Source organism: Pristis pectinata, chromosome 38, assembly GCF_009764475.1.
Source record: "Pristis pectinata isolate sPriPec2 chromosome 38, sPriPec2.1.pri, whole genome shotgun sequence".
In the NCBI taxonomy this organism is placed as follows: Eukaryota; Metazoa; Chordata; class Chondrichthyes; order Rhinopristiformes; family Pristidae; genus Pristis; species Pristis pectinata.
The window spans coordinates 1,119,144-1,125,761 of NC_067441.1; positions in this window are offsets into that span (position 1 = coordinate 1,119,144).

Here is a 6,618-nt window from a genome sequence, read left to right on the forward strand (position 1 = left end):
CTAGCTTTGAGGAGGGGGTGTCGTTCAGGAAGGTCTCGGCGGGGTCCGGGAGGGCCGGGGGGGTCAGTAGATCTCCTCCCTGAACTTAATGACGAACAACTCGAACCACGTCCGTCCAACGAAGACGCAGAAGTTCAGTACTGGAGGGAGAGAGAGGCGGGGGGGGTGAGGAGAGACAGGGGGGTGAGGAGAGGGGGGGTGAGGGGAGAGGGGGAGGTGAGGAGAGGGGGGGTGGAGATGGGTGAGGGGGTGAGAGGGCCGAGGTGGTGGAAGATGAGGGGGAGAGAGATCGGAGTGAAGGGATGGGGAGAGGTGGGGGAGAGGGGGTAGTGACGGGTGTGAGAGGGGAGGGGGAGAGGGGGGTGAGTGGACTGGACCACGACAGTCAGTGGTGCAGGGAGTGGGGGCACCATTAAGTTGCCCCAGCCCCGCGAGTGACTCCTCCCGCGACACCGCCCTTCACTCCCCACCCCAGGGTCCCCCCGCCCCCGGGATTCCCCCCCACACCCCCGGGATTCCCCCCCACACCTCCGGTATTGCCCCACTGACTCCCGAGGCCCTGCTGCTGCGGACCAGCAGTTCAGCCGGAGCCCTGGGAGGTTGCACGAGGCAGGGAGAGGCAGTCTCTCCTCTCCTCCTCCCCCCCCCCCACCCCTCCTCTCCTCCTCCCCCCCCCCCACCCCTCCTCTCCTCCTCCCCCCCCACCCCTCCTCTCCTCCTCCCCCCCACCCCTCCTCTCCTCCTCCCCCCACCCCTCCCCTCCCCTCTTTCCCCTCCCCTCCCCTCCCCTCCCTCCCCTCTTCCCCTCCCCTCCCCTCTTTCCCCTCCCCTCCCCTCTTTCCCCTCCCCTCCCCTCCCCTCTTTCCCCTCCCCTCCCCTCCCCTCTTTCCCCTCCCCTCCCCTCCCCTCCCCTCTTTCCCCTCCCCTCCCCTCCCCTCCCTTCCCCTCCCCTCCCTCCCTCCCTCTTTCCCCTCCCCTCCCCTCTTCCCCTCCCCTCCCCTCTTTCCCCTCCCCTCCCTCCCCTCTTTCCCCTCCCCTCCCCTCCCCTCTTTCCCCTCCCCTCTTCCCCTCCCCTCTTTCCCCTCCCCTCCCCTCTTTCCCCTCCCCTCCCCTCCTTCCCCTCCCCTCCCCTCTTTCCCCTCCCTCCATGTCCACCTCCCCACAAACATGTTGCCCACAGGCTCTGGGAACTGGAGAAACCTCCCACTCCCCCCCCCCCCCCCCACACAAGGGACCCCCTCACTCACCGAGGGAGAGGAGTGCGAGCACCCAGAGGCGGCCGATCCCACTCTGCACGGAGTACACGGTGCCCAGCAGAGCCCAGTGGAAACTCCCCACGTGTGACATCTGTGTGGACGGAGAAGGCCAGGTGGTTACAGCCACTGCCCACACCCCGGACCCGAGCAGTGGGGGCAGGAGTGCAGGGGTGGGGGTGAGGCCCTGCGTGGAGTCCCCGTGGGTGGCAGGCGCGCGGGGGTGGGGGTGATGCCCTGCGTAGAGTCCCCGTGGGTGGCAGGAGCGCGGGGGTGGGGGGTGATGCCCTGCGTAGAGTCCCCGACCACCATCTCACCTGAAGTCAGGACCCTCGAGCCTGCAGTCCCCACACAGCCCAGTCTCCCACGGCTGAGCCCAGCGAGGGGCTGCCCAGTGCCGGTGTGGCGGGGGGAGAGGCACCGTCAGGACATTAACAGCAACGTCACATAACACTTACTACAAGAATTTATATATAAAGTGCAATTCTTTCAAGTGTGTTATTTACAATTTCTCAACCTTTATATTTATGAATCTCTAATAAAACACTTTCTTTTCTATTTGTGGGTTAACAAAATAAACTGTGTTGATGACTGAGGCTGTGACCTGTGGCTTGGATTCAGACTGGACTCAGAGTCTCAAAGTGGAGTTACTGTCAGATGCACAGTGCACGGGGACAGTGAGAAACCTACCGGCAGCAGCATCACAGCACAGGGCAGCAGATAAGCAGCATTCACAAGAAAACACAAATTAAACATAAATCATACACAACTTTTGCAAGAAAGAACACAAAAAGAACATAAAAAGTGCATAGTAGTGAAAAGTGGTCCCAGTGTTGCTGTACTGAGGCAGTGATCAGGGATGTGCCGGTCGGTTCAAGAGCCGAATGGTTGAAGGGAAGTCGCTGTTCCTGAACCTGGTGGTGTGGGGACTTCAGGCTTCTGTACCTCCTGCCCGACGGGAGCTGTGAGAAGATGGCACGGCCCGGATGGTGGGGATCTTTGACGATGGACGTTGCCTTCTTGAGGCAGCGCCTCCTGTAGATACTCCCGATGGTGGGGAGGGATGTGCCCGTGATGTGTTGGGCTGAGTCCACTACTCCCTGCAGCTTCTCACGTTCCTGTGTATTCGAATTGCCGTCCCAGACCGTGATGCAACCAGTCAGGACACTTCCAACAGTTTGTCGGAGTGTTCGGTGACGAGCCGAACCTCCTTAACCTCCTGAGAAAGTACAGACACTGGCGTGCCTTCCTTGTGATTGCATCTACGTGCTGGGCCCAGGACAGGTCGTCAGATATGTTAATGCCCAGGAATTTAAAGCTGCTGACCCTCCCCACTGCCGATCCCCCAATGTAGACCGGTGCACGTTCTCCCTCCCCTCCCTGAAGTCAACGATCAGCTCTATAGTTTTGCTGATGTTGAGCCAGAGGTGGTGGTTGTGGCATCACTCAACCAGGTGTCCCATCTCGCTCCGGTCAGCTAACTCATCGCCTGTGATTCATCCAACAACAGTGGTGTCGTCGGTGAATTTGTAGATGGCGTTGGAGCTGTGCTTAGCCACATAGTCGTGTGTGTATAGAGAGTAGAGCAGGGGGCTAAGCACGCAGCCTTGAGGTGCACCTGTGCTGATGGTCAGCGAGGAGGGGATGTTGTTGCCAATCCTCACCGATCGAGGTCTGTCAATGGGGAAGTCGAGGATGCAGCTGCAGAGAAAGGTACAGGGGACCTTGCTCCCAACCCTCTGCTTGTCTTCGTGGAGCCATTCACAGGATTGCTCCAAGGGCTGGCATACACCCGATGGGCTGAATGGTCGGTAAACGTGAAGCACTCCACGAGGCGGTGATGGGGCTCCAGGGAAATTACCGCAGGAACGGGGGATCTGGAACCAAGTGGGATTGGTTCAGATGGTCGGCTACGAGGGAGATAGCACGGCCCAATGGGAAGAGCGGCCTCCTGCGTTGGGGGGGTGGCGAGGGGAGCCACTGTGACTCACCAGCAGTGCCACGGTGAACGGGTAGCTGGAGTGTCTGTTGGATTCTAGCAGAACGTGGGAGAGGGTGTCGAGGGAGAGGACAGCAGTGTGCAGGGCGCAGAGGGTGACGGACAGCGCGACGAAGCCCTTCGGCTTCCCCACCCGTAGGAACCAGACCCGCTGCTTCCAGCTGGCCGAGCCCAGCACGGACCTGTCCGACCGGACGCTGATGGAGTAGGTGTGCTGGCTCGTCCCTCCGCCTCTCTCCACCTTGTTCATCCCCTCTGCCTCCCCCCCGAGCTCTGCCCACCCCCCCCCCCCCCCCCGGCCCCAAAACACAAACCCCCAGGGTCTCCACAGCAACCGGAATCCCCCCACAGCCGCGGAACTGCTGCCTTTGTGAGGTGGCCCCCTCCCCTCAAAAGGGCTCTTAGAGGCAATGTGCGAGAGGCAAAGCCTGGGGGCTGAAACGGTGCCAGCGGCCGGGTGAACCGGAAAACTGCCCCCACCCCCCCCTGATCCTACCCCTCACCCACACACTGAGCGGCCGATTAACCCACCGACCCTGCAGGTCGTTGGGATGTGGGAGGGAACCGGAGCCCCCGGGGAAACCCACGCGGTCACAGGGAGAACGTGCAAACTCCACACATACAGACGCACACAAATATGTACACACACACACACAGACATGTACACAGATACACAGAGGCACGTGCACACACACACACACACACACCACACACACACCACACACACACACACCACACACACACACCACACACACACACACACACACGCACACACCACACACGCACACACCACACACGCACACACCACACACACGCACACACACGCACACACCACACACGCACACACCACACACGCACACACCACACGCACACACACACACGCACACACCACACACACGCACACACCACACACACGCACACACACACACCACACACGCACACACCACACACACACACACACACACACACACACACAGCACCAGAGGTCAGATTTAGATCCAGAGCAGTTTACGTCACATACACCAGGGTGCAATGAAGATCCTTGCTTGTGTGAAGCTCACAGAGTAAACAGTGTCCGTGGTAATGATAAATACAGCAGTAAGTCCAGCGATGAGTGCGAGCAGCAGGACGGTGCAGAGACTGTCGCGCAGTCTGAGGTGGTGCAGAGAAACGCTGGGGTGACAATAACAGAAGGGGTAGAATGAAGGGTCCGAGACCGTGGCAGCCCCACCGGGAAGGGGGTGTGAGGGAGGTGATGGTTCAGGAGTCTGACAGCAGTGGGGAAGGAGCTGTTCCTGAGTCTGGACGTTCGGGCTTTCAGGCTCCTGTATCTTCTCCCAGAAGGTAGAGGAGAGAGAAGGGAACGACCAGGGTGGCAGGTATCCCTGACGACACCGTCAGCCTTCCTGAAGCAACGCACGGTGAGGATGGACTGGACGGAAGGAGGCAATGAGCCGGTTGAACCCGGTTGCTGGGGCAGATGAAGCAGTGTTTCACCATACACTGCTTCCACCAGGCTCAAGGACAGCTTCTACCCCACTGTGATAAGACTATTGAACGGTTCCCTTATATGAGGAGATGGACTATGGCCTCACGATCTACCTTGCTGTGACCTTGCACCTCATTGCACTGCACTTTCTCTGTAGCTGTGACACTTTACTCTGTACTGTTATTGTTTTTACCTGTACTACATCAATGCACTCTGTACTGACTCAATGTAACTGCACTGTGTAATGAATTGACCTGTACGATCAGTATGCAAGACAGGTTTTTCACTGGACCTCGGTACAAGTGACAATAATAAACCAATCCCAATACCAATCCGGTGAACTGCATTCAGTGCCCACAACGTGGTCTCCTCCACACTGGAGAAGCCAGACCAAGATTGGGTGACCGCATGTTGTATGTCCTAACTCCTCCGTCAGTCTCCCGGGGCGACCCTGGGCTTCCAGTCTCCTGCCACTTTAATTCTCCCTCCCCGGCCCACCGGGACCTCTCTGCCTTTGGCATCATCGCACCAAAGCCCGTTGTAAACCCAAGGAACAGCACCTCATCTTGTGACTCAGCGCATCGCAGTCCCTGAGACCCAACGCTGAATGCAATCATTTCAAAATTGTCCAGGATCTAGTTCAAGTGCATTGTTGCCGGGGGGCAGACACACCCGGGGCGTGAAAGCCGTGAGGATTGGCTTTCTACAGCAACGGCACGTTACAAGGTGAGGACAAACACCAGACGACGTGAACTCTGCAACAACCCGTCCGCTGCAGGGACTCGGCGGGTCGAGCAGCATCTGTGGAGGCAGAGGAACTGTCGACATTTCGGGTCGGGACCCTGCGTCAGGGCTGAGAGTGGGGAGGGGGGACGGGCGGCGTGGACGGGGAGGGGGGAGGGAGGGGCGGCGTGGATGGGGAGGGGGGAGGGAGGGGCGGCGTGGACGGGGAGGGGGGAGGGAGGGGCGGCGTGGACGGGGAGGGGGGAGGGGGGAGACGGGGCAGAGGTGGACTGAGGAGGAGATGACAGATTTTATGAAGAAGTTTCACCCCTCAGACCACTGCTCACCTCTGACCCCTCCCCCCTCCCCACTGTCAGTCCCAGTGCAGGGTCTCAACCCCAAACGTCGACAGTTCCTCTCCCCCCACAGACGCTGCTCGACCCGCCGAGTCCCTGCAGCGGACGGGTTGTTGCTCCAGGCTCCAGCGTCTCAGCCTCCTGCCACCGACCCATGCGGCAGGGACACCGCTCCCTGACCCCAGGGTCCCTGACCCCAGGGTCCTGACCCCAGGGTCCCCGAGCCCAGGGTCTGTGACCCCAGGGTCCTGAGCCCAGGGTCCTGACCCCAGGGTCCCCGAGCCCAGGGTCCTGACCCCAGGCTCCCTGACCCCAGGCTCCCCGAGCCCAGGGTCCCTGACCCCAGGGTCCTGAGCCCAGGGTCCTGACCCCAGGCTCCCCGAGCCCAGGGTCCTGACCCCAGGCTCCCTGACCCCAGGCTCCCCGAGCCCAGGGTCCCTGACCCCAGGGTCCTGACCCCAGGGTCCCCGAGCCCAGGGTCCCTGACCCCAGGGTCCTGAGCCCAGGGTCCCCGAGCCCAGGGTCTGTGACCCCAGGCTCCCCGAGCCCAGGGTCTGTGACCCCAGGGTGCCAACTGACCAGTCCCATTGGCCACGTTTGCCCAGATCCCGCCCCCCGCGTCATCATCAGTTAACATCACGTGACCCTGGTGTCTCCCCGGCCCCGCCTTTACCTCCCGACTGCAGCATCTGCGGGACAGCACACTGAGCGGCCTGTCAATATAACTTTATTGTCCCCGACCTTCTCTCCCGATATAACTTTATTGTCCCCGCGGTGACGGGGCTGTGCGGCGGGCGG